Consider the following 20,125-nt stretch of genomic DNA (forward strand, 5'->3'; position numbering starts at 1 on the left):
TGAAAATATGTATCAAAAGCTTTAAGAACATTAATTTTTACGTATCCCACCTTGAAAATTTCTTTCTACAGAAAATTCTAGAATAGTAAGGTAGATTGTATTTAAGATATTTTTAATGAAAAAATGTAAACAACGCAAATATCCAATCAAGCAGAAACAGATAAACTTCAGAAGATTATCAAGCAGTCATTAAAAGCAATCTGTCCTAGAAGTGGCTCTTATTCTTATGATGGTGAAGCTTGGTGTGGGAGAAAAATTTGCATAAAATAACCATACAATTAAATGTAAAACAAGCCTCAAACATATACTGAGAAGGAGAAACACAAGGTATTAAGGAGTGTGGGTGAAGAAGAGACCCAATCAGGAATTTATTAATAAATAAAGGAATTGGGGATCATAGGGTCAATAATATACAGAAATGGGTTCATAAAGAGAAGAACACGGATGACCTGAAGTAACAAGGAGGTCCCAGCGGACTCGGGGTGATGGGGCAAATGAGCAGATGGCAGGAAGGAGAGGGAGGGAAGAAGAACCTGATGGAGCAAGTTTCAGAGTTCAAATCAGGGAGTTGGAAGAATTAGGAATGCTAAGGCATTAGACAGTATGCTGTTGACTAAACAAGTAGAGTGGGTCTGAGACGTAACAAAGGGTCACACTCCGTAAGAAGTGAGAGCATTAGCAGCAAGAGTGTGAGGATAAGCTTGAAAACCAGTCACTTTTCCAGGAATGAGGGCAAAGAGAGTGAGGTGGTGTGTAATTCTCAGTCTAAATGTGTGTCCTGTGGGCCGCTGTGGGTATTGAGTAGAGTGTTGACTGTGTTTGAGATGGAAACAACTATTTTATTATCCAAATGGCTTTTTGCTGAGTTTAATGATTTTTATATCATGTTGAAGAATCAAAATATATGACAACTTAGCCATTATTCAAATAGTAACTAGAAATTCAGATGTGGAAATTCACTCAGGTTTTCTTCTGGGTAGAAAATTTTGGTTTCCTTTTGTTGATCATTTTTCTTGGTATGCCTAGAAGAGATGAAATAAAATATTCTGTGACACTGGAGTAGCAAAAACTGTAATTTTCTTTTTAGTTCAGTTATCATCACCTGGGTTGACAGTGAAAAAATAGTCAAAAAATAGGCATTTAACCTATGTCTTCAAATCTCTAAGACCCCCATGTATTGTGATCTCTGCACCATTATGTTCTTTCACAATAAAATTTAATAAGTTATGTGAATTAAACTATGAGATATCACCAATTTTTACATGCATTTCCAGTTTAAAAATGTTAAAATACTAAAAAAGTGCACCTTTTAGTATTTTAGAACTGGTGAAAAATGTTGTTAATGTTGTTGAATGGACTGGCAGGAGAGGTACAGTTTTGAAGTGAACATGTGTGCACTGATAATCCTTGGAGCAGGACAGAATGGAGACGAGTCTATATTTCCTTTCTGAGTGATGGTTTGAATCATTTAAAACGTGATGTGAATTTTCCTGATTTGAAGTAATATTTTGAACTAAAGTCATATGTTTTAAAGTCAATTAGAATTTTATCATTATCTCCATTATAACCTTTGGTGCATAGATTTGACAATATGAATCAAAGTTCACAGCTGTATCTTCAATTTCCTCTTTGGTATCTTGACTATTTGAAGGAGGATTATTCTGCAGTTTCATAAAACCTTATTCTAAGACTAATACGCAAGCTCTTATTTGGATATTGTTTTGTGACTGTTCTTAAACTAAAACTTTCCTTGTTCATCAACATCAAGTCAGATAACAATCATAATTTCCTTTGAAATGAAAAGGGTAGAGAACTTGTGACTGTATAAGAATTACACAAATATAAGCTTTCATCTATTTAAAAATATCATGTGATTTTACCCTGACTGGTTTCTGTTTCTCAAGAAAATTCCAGCTCATTTACTGTCATAGCTTTTACTCTGTTTTGAGAGACAATATGTTGATTGATTCTATTTCTCTTATGTAAAAGTCCTGGACATAGCATTGATATTGTGATTATTCTCTTAATTATCAAGCTCATTATTATGAATGTCATAGTCATATTTTATTTATTACCTTCTCTCTCAAAACATATGCTTATTTTGTTGTCCCTCTGTCAGAAAAATTGTCAAATTTACCTACATCTCTAAGGTAAAATTCACTCTAAAAGTGTCCATCTATTCATTTACCTTCTGAGTCTGCCAAGATTGGCTGGGCACCAAGGATGGAGAGGCATTGGGGATACAAATAAAATCACACACACAATAAACCCATACACCAAAATACTGAGTCTGAAAGAGGAGATAATTTGAATACTATGATATTTAATCAAATATATTATCTAGGGGCTGGCCTGGTGGCGTAGCGGTTAAGTTCACATGCTCCACTGTGGCACCCTGGGGTTTGTGGGTTCGGATCAGGGGCATGGACCGATGCACTGCTTATCAAGTCATGCTGTGGTGGCATCCCATGTAAAGCAGAGTAAGATGGGCACAAATGTTAGCCCAGGGCCAATCGTCCTCACAAAAATATATATATAATCTATAACAATAGCAGTGTGCGTAAGGCACAGTGGCAGCACAAAGGAGGAAGTGATCGTGTTAGCCTGCAGCAATTAAGGAATCTTTCATAAAGAGGGTAATGATTAATCTGAGGCTTTCAAGATGAGTAGAAATTCTCCAGAAAGGTAATGGGTTTCTGTAGGAAGAAAGAGCAGAACATTCCAGGTAGAGTCAAACTTGTGCAAAAGCATGGAAGTACAAATTATGGGATGATTGAATTCTCTAAGTATTACAAAATTCTGGAATATGACTTTTGAGAAAGGGAATGATGAGTGATAATCGTGGTTAGAAAGAAGGAGGTCATAACAGTCAGGGTCACATGTGCCCTTGAATGAGTTTGGAGTTATTCTGTAGATGATAAACCATCATTGAAGCATACTATGCATATTTTCAATTTAGTCTACGGGAAGACATGGAAAGTAGAATTTTAGGGTAATACCAGTTAGGAGATTATTATGGTGAGACCACACAGGAGCTAATGAGGTTCTGAACTACAGAGTTAGCACTAGGGTGTGGAAAAAGTGATTGATTTGAGGGAAGCAGGGATAGAAAAATCAGCAAAATATGCTTATTTAATTAAATATGTAGGGGAGAGAAAAGAAATCTGGCTTGATTTCAAAATTCTCTTTTGAGTATCCGGGTGGAAGGCAGAGTTAAGGAAGAGAGGTGCTAAGATCATTAAGTTTAAGAAGAAATTACCAAATAATATTGGGTTAGACATATCACAGACTTAGAAATTTCTCAGGATTATGTCAGCATTAAAATTGGAGCAGCCAACGGTGAACCAAATCTGAAAGTCTTCAATGACTGAAGTGTTGTTGCTGAAAGACTTTCAGGTGGTGGTTAAACATGAGTTGTGATTAGTGGTAGAGCCAGACAACATGGGCTCAAGAGCACAAGATTTTATCTAGGGTGTAGGGCAAAGGCTGGGTTGCTATGTCCTCCTCATCTCTGGAAAGGTTTATGCAGATGCTAGAAGAAAATCTTCTAAATGTTATAATGTTTACTTGTTGAAGGTCAGATGAGCTGGGCTATAAGATTCTTCGCAATACTAAGATGTAGTGATTCTTTGAAAATGCAGGGCAGCAGCTAACCTCTAAGGCAGTGGTTGCAAAATGACCATGATTGTAGTGTAAATGCGTGGACTGGACCCGAAATGTATAATCCCAGATCTCAAAAAAAGAAAAACATCATATTGCATAATGCATTGTGTCCAACTAGTTCAAAACTACACTACCAAAACATCTTCTCTTGTCACCTTTAATCTTAAAATAATCTCAGGAACTATTACATGAAAAAGCTATGTTAACATGTTTTTGATAATATGCATTTTGACTACTGACAAACTCTAACAAAAAAAGGAAAACCATGGAAATGAATTCCGAAAGTGAAGATAAAATGGTCTGGATGGGTTTGTGTTTGGCAGGATCCCCCCCAAAGCTCTACTCCACTGGTTTGGAGATTCAAAAATTGATTGTATTTGGAAATCAGAAATTATCTATCTAGAAATCAAATGGTCTATGGGAATCATTGATACTGTTAATGAAGAAAGACAAATTGTGAAAAAGTGAAGCACTTTGATTTAAAATGGTACCCAGTCAGTTTGTTACTGATGGTGTAATTCTGGGCAGAGAGCTTATAAAAGAGGAGAGAATCACTGCTTGGCCTTTACCTAAAGCGTGTCTGAATTCACCAGGTAGCACATCTTGCGTTTGAATTTTCCATATGAACAAGAAGGAGATGTTCAAAGACTCTAATGATAACCCGTTTTCTCTCTACCATAATCAAAATTATTAAAAGTTGACAGGGCACAGTTTCCAGGTAACTCACAGTTTTCAAATTTTGTTTGAGGGTTCTCAGAAAATTGGCCAATAATAATAATAGTAATAATAATAATGTCTTTTGTAAATATAATTCAGAGCTAAAACTTGTCTTATTTCTGAGAAATAAGTTTACAATTCATGTAAAAACTCTGAACTGTGAAAGCCTCAAAAGTATTTATCCTCACTGTTAGAATGTTGTTTCTCCCACGTACCTATTACTAATATGACAGAATAAAGCATAAAGAGATAAGAAAAAGTCTTTATTTTGTTTTAAATTTCCAGATTCAAGATTATTTTTGCAAGAGGAGAAGATTTAAAAGTTACAGCAGTTCAATTCTTCCTGATTCTCCAGCTGAAACCTTGGTAGTCATCCTTGCCTTCTCTCTTTCTTCTATCCCAACCGTTTGGTTGAGCCTACCTTCAAAATATATCCAGAATTCCGTAATTTCTCAACTACCTCCTCTGCCAATACCAAGTCCAACCAATGTCATCCTTTACCCTAGATTATCTAGAAGTCTCATCAAGTGATCTCATTGCTTCTGCCTTAAGTATGTATTCAATACAGCAGAAGGAGTGATTTTGAGTGTCAACCAGATCGTGGCACTCATCTGTCTGCTCAAGCCCTCCCATAGCTTCCTTTATCACCTATGAGGCCAGGGGTTCTCAAACTAGAGTGAGAACCAGAATCCACTGGAGGGCTGGTTTTAAGGCAGGTGGCTGGACCTTGGTCCCCCAGAGGTTCTGATTCTGTGGGTCCGGAGTGGGGCTTGGAAATTTGTATTCCAAACAATTTCCAGGTGACAAATGATCATCCCAGATGATGTTTCTGATGCTAATCCAGGGACCACACTTTGAAAGTCTTTACTATGACCTGTAGGGTTTTACGTGATGGATACCATTACCTCTTTAATCTCACCGCCTGCTTGATTCCCCATTACACATCCTGCTGTAACCACATCCCCGGCCACATTCCTGCCTCAGGACTTTTGTCTTTGCTCTTTCTGTGCCTGGGCCACTCTTCCTCCAGGTGTCCACAGATCCCTCAGGTCTTTACTCAAATATCTCCTCAGGAAGGCCTTCCCTGGCCCCCCCCCCATGTAAATCCTCAGATCTCTCCCCATCCCACAAGGCTTCTGACTTTCCTGTTTCTACTTTATTTTTCCTCTTTGACATTTATTATTTTCTGACATAATAGGTAATTCACTTACTTATCTTGTATATTTTCTGCCTCTCCATTAGAAAATAAACTCCATGAGTATTTTTCATTGTTGTTTCTCCAATGACTAAAATACTGCTTGACAGATAGTAAGCACTCAATCTTTGTTGCTTGAATAACAAATCAATAAGAAAGTCAAGAGAACACGTTGGACAAGGAGAATGGACACATTCAGTTGATATTGCTTTTGTGGCAATAAGGAAACGTTAATTTCTGACTTGCTATTAGGATAACGAGTCATTTCTAGAAGTGGTGACAATGGTATACTGCAAGGTCAACCTAAGCTTAGTCTTCTAAATGCAGATGCTTATTGGTTAAACAATCAGCTCAGAAAAAAGGAATGAAGTAAGAATATATATTTGACTAATATATTCAGATACTATGCTAACTGCTTTATTTCTATGATTTCATCCATTCCTCATAACTGCCCCATGCAGTGTCTTATTCATTAATATTTTGTAGATGAAGAAACAAGACTTACATAATTTAAGCAACTTTCCCAAGGTTAAACAATGACCACTGGCCATCAAATACTCAGACCTAGGTCTGCCTGTCTGCAAAGCCCACAATTTTGCCCGTAGTGTACTTCAGCCTGATAATACAAGTGCATTTTTCTGATGTCACTGGCATTGCTAATATGATGCTCCAGGGAAAGAAAGGCAATGGGATGGGTAGGGGTCCAGAAATAATGTTTTATGATCATTTTAAAGGGACCTGCTCTGTTATCCTAGGGAAGAGAAGATTCAGTGACAACACATATCTGCAGATATTCGAAGAGCTTCCATGTGGAAAATGGAAAATAAATGTGGTTAGCTGCAGGATGAAAAATTAATAACAAAAGATAGCTATTGTAGAATAGAAAATGGGCAGTCTTGGAAAGAACTTTTTGGCGATTTGTCTGTTCAGAAACAACAAGTGTTTACGTTATATACTAAGATTGAGCCACCCTTTCCTGGAAGTGTTGAAACAGAGGCCAGATGAGCATAGTACAAGGACATTTGAATCCAATTCATTTATTGGAAGGAGGGTTAGTATAGACAGTTGTAAGATCTTCTCCAATTCAGATGGTCTTTGAGTCCAGAGAAATCTTTGGTTCTAAGAGTAATTAATATGACTTATCAATTCAGCCAACCTACACCGAATTCAGTGGAAATTAAATTAATTTCATTTTTTTATTACATTGCATACTACTGCTCAATTAATCCACTAATTCACAAAAAAATGAAGCAAAACACCACCAAAAAAATAAAAAATAAATAAGCCAAAGCCATTAGACAAAAATGCCCTCAAGTTTCTTTCTTCCTCTACTCACCATTTTATCTTTTCCCTTCTTTGTTGTCTCTGCGTAAGGATGGCCCCCCCTTGGCTCTGGGGCAAAATATGCTGCTGTTGTTCTGGATCTGACCTCTCCTTCTTCCTCTGGTGGATCTTTTCTCTAGTCTGCATCTGCATATTCTCCTCTTTATTGGTTCTCCCCTTCAGCATGTAGACATGTTCAAGGCTTTTCCAACCCAAATTCTTGTAAACCACATGACTTCTTTTGCATTCCTCTAAATATTTCCTTCTGTCTTGTGTGTGTGTGTGTGTGTGTGTGTGTGAGGAAGATTGGCCCTGAGCTAATATCTGTGCCAATATTCCTCTATTTTGTATGTGGGATGCCGCCATGGCATGGCTTGATGAGTTGTGTAGGTCCATGCCCAGGATCTGAATCTACGAACCCAGGCCACCGAAGTGGAGTGCGCCAAACCCAACTACTACACTACTGAGCTGGCCCCCTTTTAATTTTTTTTAAGGTAAAGCTCTTGGAAGAAATATCTAGACTCTGTCCACACCTCCTTCACCCCCCAGTGCATTCCTAACCCCACTGAAGTACGGTTCCCACCCCTACCACCATTCTAAGTAAAGTTACCTGTGACCTCCTGGGTAATCTTGTATATTCCTGTTTCAGATCTCTCCAAGACCACCCACACATTCGGTAATTCACTAGAGAGACTCCCAGGACTAAGCACATACCTGTACTCATTGCTAACATTTACTGCAGAGACAGAGCAGGGATCTACAGACAGCTCAGTAAGGGGAAAAGACACAGGTGGGGTCTGGAGGAACCCATGCCCAAGCTTCCCGTGTTCTCCCTTCCCAAGAGAGGTCACCTGGAGTACTCTCTCCAGCAGTGACCCTGCAGCCACATGTGTGCAGCATTTATGCCTGAGAAGCCCATTTGAGACTCAGAGTTTAGGGGTTTTGTTGAGGGCTGTTCATGTAGGCATTATCTGCCTAGCAACTACTAAAATTCCAGATTCCCAGAAGGAAGCAGGTGTTCATCATCAATACATGGTTTGAATGTACAAATAGTCCAGACAGAGCGAAACCACCTTATCAGAGAATGTTTCAGATGCCAACTTCCCAGATGCTAGCAGAGGGCCAGCCTTAGAAGTAGGGTGTTCCAAAGACAGCAGTCTCAGGCCTGCTATTGTTAATTCTTTTCCGCACACCTCCCATCACTCCAAATACTCTCCATTACCTGATGAATCCCATATTACTCTCCGTATTTCAGATATGCTCCTTAGCTAAACCTATATACCTGCATGCATACTAAGCATTATCTTTAAAACGTCCCACAAAGACCTCAAATTCAACCCATGCATATCTAAATTTTTCATCTTTGCACGTAGCTCTTCCAAACGTTCTCCCAGCACTCACTGCCTCAGTGAACGGCATCACCAACCCCCAGCGTCGACAGCAAGAAAGCTCCATCTCCCGCATCCAACACAGCTAGGTTATCTCTGATCATGTAGGTTCTACCTCTTCAACTTCCATGTGATCTGACCCCTTCGCTTTATCTTCATTGCCACTGCCTTCATTTATGTTCTGTGTTCTCCCATATCATCGTTTCCTACCTTGTTACTCTAGTGGTCCTCTAGATGCTCTGCCTGACTCCAGACCAGACCCCTGCAAATTCATTCTCATTACAGTTATACCTTGGGCAAGTTATTTAGCCTTTCTGAATCTCATATTTCATATATGTAAAGTGGGAATGCTAATAGTCCTGTGCTCATAAGATTGTCATGCAGAGTGATTGAGATAGTAAATATAAAATGCTTAGCAAGGTAACTGTAAATAAACAAGAGTATTAATTATTAATATTGTTACTGTTACCATAATATTTTAAAAATTAAAGTATTTAAAAAGACAAATAAGATCTTGTTTGATCATTGATTATTACCAAAGGCTCAAAAATGTCTTCAGGATACCGCAGAACTCCTTACTAGACACCTCGTCTCTCATAATTCCACACTTGCGCTCTTAGCTTCCGTCACAGTGAGCCACCTGAGAACCTTAATGTAGGCCAGACTTTCCCTTTTCTCTCTTAAGCCTTTCTACATGCTGGTCCTTTCATCTGAAGTTCTCTTACCCTATTCACCTCCTCCCCCGACCCCTTTTATCTCAATAACTCCTTCTTATCTAGAAAAGTTAAGGCTTTATATGTATTCTCACAGCAACCTATGACTACCTCTACATACTAATATTAATACTATTGTAATTACCTGCTCAGTTATCTATCTTCACAGTTACATCTGAGGTTTTGAGGAGAGGAACCATATCTGATTGATCATTGTGTCTTCCCTCATTCCCAGGCTTGGTACAAGAAAAATGTTCGATAAATGTTTTCCGAACCAATAAAATCAAGTGAGTGGGATATAACTGCAGAAACAACTTCAAAGTTTAGCAGAAGATTCAGTGACTTATACTAGAAGAACCTAAAGTACAAATGAAATGTGTTTTATAGGCCATGTAGCTCTACTCCTCTAAATAGCTGAATCTTGGGTTTAGAAAACCTAAATAGGCTGGGCTGAGCCAAATGGAGAAACGCTTTTCTTGAGCAAGATTTTCGTGGATAGCCTAGAATGGTCTGCTCTGTCTGTTTCCTTCCCAAAGCCCTAAGCTGTTTTAGTACGCACATCAGCATGGGCACAAAACATCTCACCTGTCTGGGCCAGAAGCAGTGAGGAGGGCATTTGCATCAGTGCTGGTTCCAAAACTGGTCTGGTTCTCCCCAGGCTTGCTCAGGTGACAGCAGTAGCCCCAGGAATAATTTCCTGCCAGAGGAAGAGAGACCATCTGGGGAAAGAGTAAGCAGGTTAGCCCTGGACCTGTCACCACTCTAGGGTGAAAAGAAAGATGTGTGAGACATGTGGGCACTTTTTAAAGTTCCAGTGAGAGTCATGGAATTGTAGAAACACCTGCTTTCCATTCTGACATAAGCAGGAAAGCAGTAGAGATGATCTTTGAATAAGCTGTCTTATAGGCCACAAACTTTATTTTGTAGACCATAAAATAGATCAGGCCCGTTCAAAACTGACTCAAAATCTCACAACAAGCAAGAGTCCTGGTTCCAACCCAATTCCGTACTCTTAGCCCCCATGTTCTTTGCTGTACTGCACTCTAGCGCCCCTAGTGGCCAGGTGTAGTGCATGATGGGGTGCCCCGCTAGGATCTCCTTCCAGGACTCAGGCCCTCATTACCCCAGCTGCAGGAGTGTTGGCTGCTGATGGCTCAGAGCTGTTTCTTTCTGTACATCGTCTTCAGATGAAGGAAGCTGCCTTGCCCTTATGGCCCCTGGCCTACATCCACTGACTGGTCAAGGAGTTATTACAAAGACCTGGCCCCTTGTTTCACTTTGGGACAGCTCTGAATGAACATCTCAGCTCAGAGCTCCCAGTGCAATTGGCTGAAGCTTTTGTTGCAAATGTGGCATTACAATTTGTAGTAGAATTTCTTCTGCATAATAATGTTTTTCACGCTCACTTACAGCTGCTGTTCCTTGAGTGTACTTTTACTGCACTGACCGAAGATGGGTTACTTTCTCTATGTAATATAACATCCCAGAGATCTAAACTCCATGGAGAACTCTTAAGGAAATGACGGAATGGACGTTTCTGCAGTATTTATTGATAGCTATTCCATCTTTATCTAGCAAATCAGGTAACAGAGATGAATAAGTAATTGAACCGAAATGACTCGCACTTTGGAATATGCAATGATGAAAACCAACTTAATCTTTTTTGAATAAAATATAATATCATATATGACAACTCCAAGGAAAAAAATATAGTAAAGCTGATTTGTTTAAGTTGCTAATACGTAATACATTGCACTTTCTACTGCATTTTGCCTTGTAGGTAAAAGACTCTTTTGGTGATAGTAATTAAAAATCACAGTCACTACTAAATTTTTATGATTTGTTTTCCCTCCAAGACACTCCATTAATCATCTTGTGTTGTCCTTGGTTTATCCTCTTGTTCTTCCCAATGTATTCATGAAATTTTATCTTAATGACAGAGATCAGAGACTTTTAGAACTCGAAGAGTTCTTGAAATCTGTTTTCCCCAAACACCTCACTTTGTGAATGAGAAAAGAAAGTTCTGGAGAGATGATGAAGCCTTACGTGATCTGACTCCTGCCTTCCTTCCTTTCCCTTACCCGTTATGATCCAACTTCACTGGCTGCTGGCACCTGCCAAGCATCTCAGCATCTCCTCGTTGCCCTCTCTCGACCTGGAATGCTGAACTCACAGAGGACATTCATACTCAACTAAAGAGCCACTTTGTCATTTGCTATTTCATTGACCTGTTTTAATTCTGAGATTTCTCTAATGTGTGTATTTCTTTGCTTTCTTACTGTCTGTCCTCTCTCTGTGTGCCTGTCATGGAGTAGGGGAATAAATATTTGTGCAATGAATGAATGAATGAATGTGATTGAGTGATTAACCCAAGCCCCATATCTGGTTACAGTAAAGCTGGACTCTATCACCCAAATCTCTTAATTCCCAATTCACTGTTTTGACTCTGACAACAAGTTACATAGAGAGAATTCACTCCTATTTATGGAACACTGCTATGCACAAGGCATTTTGCTGATCATTGTGGGGAATTCAGATATTAAGGAATTGTCTCTGCCATGTCTATAGACCTTGGTTCATTGAATCGTTTTTGCTTTTGAGCTCATCCTGTATACTTTACTCTTTTCTGATATTTATCCCTGTTTCTTTTTTAGTTTCACTTCATTAATGAAAACGGCTATTTCATCTTTATACAACATATACTTGTCTTGACCTTGTAAAAGTATCTTAAGCTCTTAAACCACAGATACTTCACGCCGAATAGTTGTGTGGACCATTGAGTCTATTTACAGATATCTTTACTGCTTTTATTTTTCTTGCTCTTGTTTTAGCTAACTATTCATATGGAAAAGTCTACATTTAAACTGACCCTTTATGAGAGAATTAGGTGAATACAACAAAACTTCCATATGTTACAAAACTTGAAAGCTACAAGGCAGAAATTTAATCAATTCTCAGCCCAAGTTCATAAACGACAAACATAAATGTTAAAATGGCAAAAAATATAGAGCTCTATATCTCTCTAGCTCATTGTTCTCACTCAACAAATTAAACCTACCAATGTGGAAATGCCAAATGCCCATTGAACCATTTCCAAGTTAATAACATTCTGTATGAATCCATTTGGATTTTTTCCCCCAATCTGGCACATTTAATATCATTTCAAACCCTGTCGGTTTGATTATAAATGAGATGCAGTGGCATTTTCAGGGTGCAAACTCCACAAAATGGATCCAATCACCAAATTTGTAAAAGGTGTTTCAGCATGAAATAACTTGCCTTTGCCCACCATAATATTGTAAGTAGATTTAAAATCAGAGAGAGAATTTCTGTGTGCCTGAGCCCATGCATCTTTCCTTTAATTTTCAATGTATTTGTTTTAGGTTTTTGCATCCAGGAATGCGTCAAATGACCATGGATGGAGAGTCTAAAAAGTGGTTCATCATGTCTTACATATACAAAATTTTCAGACTGTAAATAGTTTACTTTGATCAGTATTTGCAAATTATGTTCTGTGTAACACCACTTCTATGAGGCATTTGTAGATATTCCATGAGACAAAAAAAAAATCTTCTTAGCAGTCATAAGGCAGGGAGATGCTGCACACACTTCCCTCACTCTGCGCTGTAGTATACGAAGGGCTGTGGGAATTTCTACAGGCAACAAACTCTTGCTGAGATATCTCTTTCTAAGATATTTTTTGACAAATTTTTTTTTAATCAGCATTTTAGTCAAACTCATAGAAACAGAGAGTAGAAATGTGGCTGTCAGGGGCTGGGGGTGTGGGGGAAATAGGGAAAAGTTGGTAAAAGGGTACAAACTATCGGCTATAAGATGAATAAGGTCTGAGGATCTAATGTAAAACATGGTGACTATAGTTGATAACACTGTGATGTATAATGGAAATTTGCTAAGAGAGTAGAACTTCAATGTTCTCATCAAAAAAAAAGGTAAATGGAAGCCAGCCCAGTGGCATGGCAGTTAAGTTCGCACCCTCAGCTTTGGCGGCCAGGGGTGTGTGGGTTCAGATCCCGGGTGCGGACCTACACACTGCTTATCAAGCCATGCTGTGACGGTGTCCCATATAAAGTAGAGGAAAACGGGCACAGACGTTAGCCCAGGTCCAATCTTCCTCAGAAAAAAGAGGAGGATTGGCAACAGATAGTAGCTCAGGGCTAATCTTCCTCACAGAAATGAAAAAAAAGGTAAATATGTGTTAATTAACATGATGGGAGGAAATCTTTCACAACGCATACATATGTCAAATCATCATGCTGTACACTTTAAATGTCTTAGTCTTATTTGTCAATTATACCTCAATAAAGCTGGAAAAAAATCAGCACCTTTTAATTCTTATGAATCAAATACAATCAAGAAAATAGAAACCACCCTAACTATTTCAAATGAAGGGGTATATTACAAAGAAATTTTTGCACCAGTGATAGAAAAGCTAATAAGCCTAACATGGGACAGTGAGGCAATGCAAATCTAGTGATACCAGAAAGCTACTTCCAACTCTAGGAAGGGTGGCATCATAGGATCCGGGATCTGGGGTCACCAGACTCCCCAAGCAGGGCTGACCTGCCTGGAGAGTTGGGACCAGGGAGAGAATGTTTGTCCTGTGAGAGCTGGCAATTACAGGAAAGTTCCAGTTGGTGCTGGAAATAGCACTCTAGCAGAGATACAGGGTTAGAAATACCCCGGCCTCTCCTTCCTAGCACCTTCCAACCCTCATCAGACCACCCATTGGTACAGAAGCCTGTTGGCAAAGGTTTCTGGGGAATGTAGTTCCCTGTGTTACAAAGTGAATCTAAAAGAAAGCAGGCAAAGGACCAGCATACGGAGTTAGTGTTTTATGGAATCCAGCCTGAAAATACTTAGTTTGTTTTAATATTCAGTTGGTAATATAATCAACTTTCCAATGAGATGTTTAATGATTAAAATTCTGCAGAGTAACTTTCATGAGCAAGGCATATCCAATTTTCCAACTTTTGGATATATATTTAGATGTATGTACATTGGCCAGGGTTCTCCAGAGAAATATAACCAGCTGGATATCTATATCTATATCTATCTATCTATCTAGAGAATGAGATTTATTATAAGGAAATGTTTCATATGACCAGGAGGCTGGGAAGGCCTGTGATCTGCTGTCTGCATGCTGAAGACCCAGGATCTCCATGCTGTGGGGTAGTTTCAATGCCTGGGAGCTGGAGAGCCGATGGTGTCAATTCCAGTCTGAATCTGAAGGTCTGAAAACCAAGAGTTCTGAATCAGGAGAAGATTGATGTTCCAGCTCAAATAGTTAGGTGGAGAGTGAATTCCTCCTTCTTCTACCTTTTTGTTCTATTCAGCCCTCAACGAATTTGATAATGCCCACCCACGTTGGAGAGGGCCGTTTGCTCTACTCAGTTCACCAATTAAGTGCTAATCTCTCCAGAAACATCCTCACAGACACACCCAGAAATAATGATTAACCGGATACCTGGACATCCCGTGGCCCGGTCAAGCTGACACATAAAATTAACCACCACAGTGTGGCATTAGTTAAATATTATAAGAAAGCTAATGGATACACCTAAAGTTAGGACAAGACTTATCAGAATCAACCAAAAAAGAATGGTGTTTATTTTTGTGCCATTTTGGAGAACTTTCTGGCTAACCAAAACAGGAAGTGTATCTTTTTGGGTGCCGTTTTATGAAGCTCAGTTCTGTGATAATAGAGAGCAATGCTGGTTTGAGCAGTGGTTGTCTCTAAATGTGCGTCTCTAACTTCTCGTCTAGCACATGTGGTTCCTGCCTTGGCTCCAAATCACAGCCAGATGGACAATTATGTCTCCTTGGTTCAAGTATGTCTGATTTACAATACCTGAAGTTGCATGGTAATTTAGACGAATGGTAGCAACAAGAGGAATTAGATGAGGGGACCTGAACAATATTATTGATAAATTGCATACAGGATTACTTAGCAAGTCGCTTAGACACCTGGCGCCATTAGCAATATGGAGGCCATCTGTGTGGTTTTGTTTACATTCCGGTCTCTTCTCACCACAGATCTGTAAACACTTCTCAGTATTCCTGATCTCAGGTATCTTTTTTCTTCAGTTTCACATAACCACTGACATTTGTTGAAACCTTCCTAGACATTCCAGAACTTTCATATATTTAATCCTTTTTAAAGCCCTTGAGGTAAGAATTTCCATTCCTTTTTCACAGATGAAGAAAATAAGCCTCAAAGCTGTTGTGTCACAGCACAATAATAAATATTAAATCTTAGATTTGAACCCATGTCCCCTTTACACTGTATTAAATGTTAAATCACTGCAGGGGCACTCAAGAATCCTCTTATATTACTGATATGTGATTAATCAAGAATCCTCTTAGATTACTGATATGTGATTACTCTTTCTTCATTTACTCATCGAGAAGTAATTATTAAGGCCCACACTGTGCTGGTCTTGTTGACCTTACAATGACTTTCATTTTCACTAAGGTTTTGGTTCTTTTTACTACCTCCTTTGGACTTTTTTTTAAGGCTTTATTGTTTTTGGAACAGTTTTAGGTTCACAGCAGAACTGAGGGGAAGGTACAGAGATCTCCTATATACTTCCTGCCCCTACATGTGCATCACCTCTCCCATTATCAACATTCCCCTCCAGAGTGGGACATTTGTTACAACTGATAACTACATTGACACATCATAATCAATAGTTTACATTAAGGTCCATTTTTAGTGTACATTCTGTGGGTTTGGACAAATGTGTAATAACATAAATCCATCATTAGAGTATCACGCAGAGTAGTTTCACTGCCCTACAAGTCCTCCATACACCGCCTATTCATTCCATCCCCCACTCCCAAATCTTTGGACTTATGCATATATCCACGTTACCACACCTGGTGCTGGGTTTGTTTTCCCTTGTAGTCAATTATTTTGCTGCAGTTTGTATGTTTTACTTAAATAGATACTTCTCATGACCATCTGTTCCTCTCCTACCCAAAACTCAAGCAACCAGCTAAACACCCAAGTACCCAACTAACAGAGCTTAGATTTCCCAGTCCTCTGTGGAAATTCTAAATTTCAAGGCTGCTTGATAAATACTGTCATGAGTCACGTCTTTCTTGTTTGGATATTGTGACCAACATGGCTGGACTGGCTATAAATGTGGCACATAGCGATCACTCCAGTCTCCTGGCCAGTAGGTGCCTAAGTTGATGACTTAATCTCAGATTTCACTGACCTCCACTGGCTACAGGGACTGTGTCCCTCTGTGGTATCTAACACTAATGGAAGACGTGAGCCAAGCTGTGTCCTGGTACTTCTTATGTATTATCTGATTTAATCCTCCAGACAACAGTCTGATGTAGATATCGTCATTTTCATCTTATAACTAGGAAAGGGACATGAACTTGTTGCTAGTATGTAATAAAGTTTCCTTTATTTGCTCAGTTTAAAAATCTTGGAGTAACCTTAAGTCCTCTCTCTCATACTCACACCTAATTCAATAGCAGACCCCGCTGGTAAATCCAAATCCTTCTCACCAAACTGCTATTATCTCTTTCTCGATTATTAAAATAGTCTCCTAACCAGTATTTTTGCTTCTGCTCACTTCCCTCGCCTCTCCTTTCAATCCGTACCACGAACTCCAGCTCTTCACTCTAAGTATACAAAGTAATCTTTAAAAAATTTAGGTCAGACCATGCCATTTCTCTATTCTGACTCTGCAATGCTTCAGTGGCTCTCCATCTCATTCGAAGTAAAAGCCCAAATCCTAACAATGGCCTACACTGTGGTCACGATTTGTCTCCACGTGATTGTACAGCTTCCGTTCCTTCCTACCACTCTCCCCCTGCTCTCTCCTCTGTAGCCACACCAGCTGTCTAGCTGTTCTCTAAACTCAACAAGCACAATCAGAGCCTTTGAATTTGTTGTTCCTTCTGTCTCTTATGAAATTGTCTGGAATGCTATGTAATAATTTGCTGACAGTGATTAATTTTGGTGGTGGAAGGCAACAGAAACAGGTAGACAAATTTTAATCCTAATTTATATAATTACAAATTTAAAAGAACTATATTTATTGATGATTCACATTATTTTCTTTATATTTTGTGTATTTACAATATAGGAAAACTATAAAATAATTTTATGTGTGATACTAGCAGGTCATAAATGTACGAAAGTTTATATAGATGCAAATGAGACCCACCAAAAAATTTAAAATATACAAGCATCACAAAGGTGGGGAGTGTCTTATTAAATTACTTAATGAACTGTGCATGTAATGTATGATTGAAATGCACATGACAGTGGTAGTTAACCTTGCCCAGAATCACCTGGGGAGAGTTTGAAAATCTCAATACCCAGACCATGCCCCAGACAAATCAAATATGCATCTCTGGGAGTGAGGCTGAAGTACCAGTATCTTTTTAAGGTTGAACCTTATATTCAGCCGAGGTTCAGAACCACTGATAGGAGAGGCAAAAGCTAGAGATGTGGTGAGTATGGATGGAGAGGAGGAATTTAATAAGTCATAAATGATGGCTGGAATTTAGTATTGAAAAAGATCAGAGAGTGAGGAAAGAAATTCCGAGGCAAAAACCAAAATATTTGTTCTGGGCCTCCTGGGATGACCCACTTCATCACACTGCATAGCCTGTGTGAGAGAGACCTGAGGAGTTGGTGACTGTAAAACACATTGAGTGCCAGAATAAGGCGTTCCCACATCAGCCTGTAGATAACCGCGGAGTAATATCTGATTGCACTGACTTCTGGTGGGTAGTGTAGGATGGTGTAAGGTGGAGGAAATGCATCCAACAGCTGGAATAGGAATTTATTGCAGTTTTCCTAACAGGAGATAGTCAAGGTTTGAATGAAAGAGCAGAGAAAATCAAAATGAATGACTGTGCAATTACTAAACTAAGGAGAAAATGGCATATCTCCACTTTACTCCTAGGTAGACAGTTTAAGAACAATTTGCAGATAACTCTCTCATTTGCAAGGCAAGCTCTTTGTATCTCAGTCTTGAAAGCTGTGTGGGCCCACTTAAGAGTCCACATGACAGTGCATCGCCCAGGGAAACGATTTTGCAATTAAACAGTGGGTAGCCCCACCAGTTAATTCAGGAAAAGAACTCCACAGAGAGAGTGCCCTGTACACTGTGCTTGCTGAGTATTTGTAACTTCCCCTGGAAAACTTTATCAACACAGCCCTCAACTTCTGCCCTAAGCATTTCCTCCCCTTTAAATTAGAATGGATATATTTGTATTATCAGTGATGTGTTGGTTGTGGAAGAAGGAGGAGGCAATGTACAAATTACAGGGAATCTTGAAGATACATGAAAATGTTCATAAGATTAAAATTTATAAAAATTTTATTGACTGTTAAACTTGGCATTTCTGATATCTTGTTATAACTATTTAAATCTCCAGAAATATCGGGAGTTTGTTGTTGAAGAGTTGAGATTCTCTTAGGTTAGATGATAAAGTGAATACATATAATGTCTGCAAAATATTGCAGAGCATAGAATTAAAAGGTAAATAACATTGGGTAGCTCTGAGTTAGTTACTTTACATACATTTCCTTCGAGTGTTCAAAAAAAACAAAACTCTAAAGGAGCTGTGATTATTCTCACTTTACAGATGGAGAAATGGAGTTTAAGAAAGGTAGTATAACTTGGTTGAGGATGAAAGAAGTGCCCACACTGAATTTAAACCCCAGGGTATCAAACACTAGATCTGTGTTGGGCTAACTTCTCACTATTAATATTTAAATGTTAGAAACAGACATTATTCTTCAAATCTTGAAGGACAAACGGAACAAATTATAATTAGCTTACATATCAATTATATCTTAACATGACCCAACATGGAACTTCAGTGTTCTTATCCCAAGTAAGCATTTTACCTTTTAAAACAACATGATACATAAAAAGAAATGAGGGTTCCCAGAAATTTGGAGGTGATGGTCCATTCCCCTCCCTCCTGTGCCTTAATAATAGCTGCACAGTGCAGTTTATTAGATTATATCTACATAACATTTCACGGGAGAAAAGGTAGGATGATATCTTGGTAATTTATGGAGATGGTAGGAATAATAAGATATTTTTCCCATAATAGAAAAATTGTGACCGTGCAACCTTGCTCTTAAAAGAGGCTTGGAAATGATGTTTAGATGGTTTGAATAAGCTTCATATTTCAGTGTATTACACTTCTCTAAATAAAAATAATTTTTATTACTATGAAGAAATCAAAACAAATGGAAAAACATGGTTAAATCCATTATTAAAATATTGCTACATGAGGTACACCAGATTTAGGAAATATATAGATAGATAGATTTACACATATATATTTGCATATATATTTTTATATGTTTACATATATATGTAAATAAACTGATATTTGAAAAGTGAAATTATTGAGTGAGGATGGCACTCCTTGTTGTTGGTGTGATAGAATTTCCTGGGGGCAGAAGTAGGTAAAGTAGGGCTCTAGGAATTGTTCTGAGATAGACTTGATATCTGACCTTGAGCAATGATTCACCTTTCCATGCCTCAGTTTACTAATCTGAAAAACCAGGGATTTAGACTTTATGATCCTTGCATTTCTACCCAGGTCTATAAATCCATGCAATTTTCCCTGGTCATATGAACATTGTCCCTCTTTCTAAGCCCGACTAGCATTAGAAATAAGCTGGCGTTCCAGCTGGCTGCCACAGAGGCTTGGGCAGTAAATGGAAAGAATCATAAGAGAGGATTAATTTTCAGGTCTGGGTTTTCATCATGGCATTCGTTCTAGACTGGCTTATACGAAGAGAATGAAGCTACAGCGTTCGAAAAGACGTTTGGATCACAACCACTGACAATGTTTAAAAGTACTTAGGCATTTAAAAAAAATGTCTTCCTTGTTAAAAAGCAACTAAACCAAAGTAGATTTTTAAGTTTAATTTAATTAGGTTTAATAGTAAACATTTGATAACATTGCCAAATGATGATATGAAAATAAGTAAACTTATCTTTTCACATTTATTCCCTCTTAGTGTAGTCATGGAGATTTCTCAACCAAATGCCATACATAATTACCCACTATGGGCAGTCTCCCAATTTTTGCTACTTTATGTTTTGCAG

At 38.5% G+C, this 20,125-nt stretch overlaps 1 long non-coding RNA gene across 2 annotated transcripts in view; it reads right to left on the reverse strand.

Annotated features, from left to right (window-relative positions):
- Positions 1-300: 300 nt before the first annotated feature.
- The window catches only part of LOC147913001 (uncharacterized), a 38,704-nt gene continuing 18,879 nt past the window's right edge, over positions 301-20,125 (reverse strand). Inside the window, exons 3-4 of one of the 2 annotated variants that reach the window (XR_015549268.1) lie at positions 9,585-9,718; positions 301-1,022 (exon numbers count right to left, since the gene is read on the reverse strand). This is a non-coding gene — a long non-coding RNA (uncharacterized LOC147913001). The remainder of the gene's footprint in view (positions 1,023-9,584; positions 9,719-20,125) is intronic. The other variant, XR_015549267.1, reaches the window with a different exon arrangement.

Source organism: Ceratotherium simum, chromosome 31, assembly GCF_057802395.1.
Source record: "Ceratotherium simum simum isolate JZ-2026a chromosome 31, ASM5780239v1, whole genome shotgun sequence".
Classification (NCBI taxonomy): domain Eukaryota; kingdom Metazoa; phylum Chordata; class Mammalia; order Perissodactyla; family Rhinocerotidae; genus Ceratotherium; species Ceratotherium simum.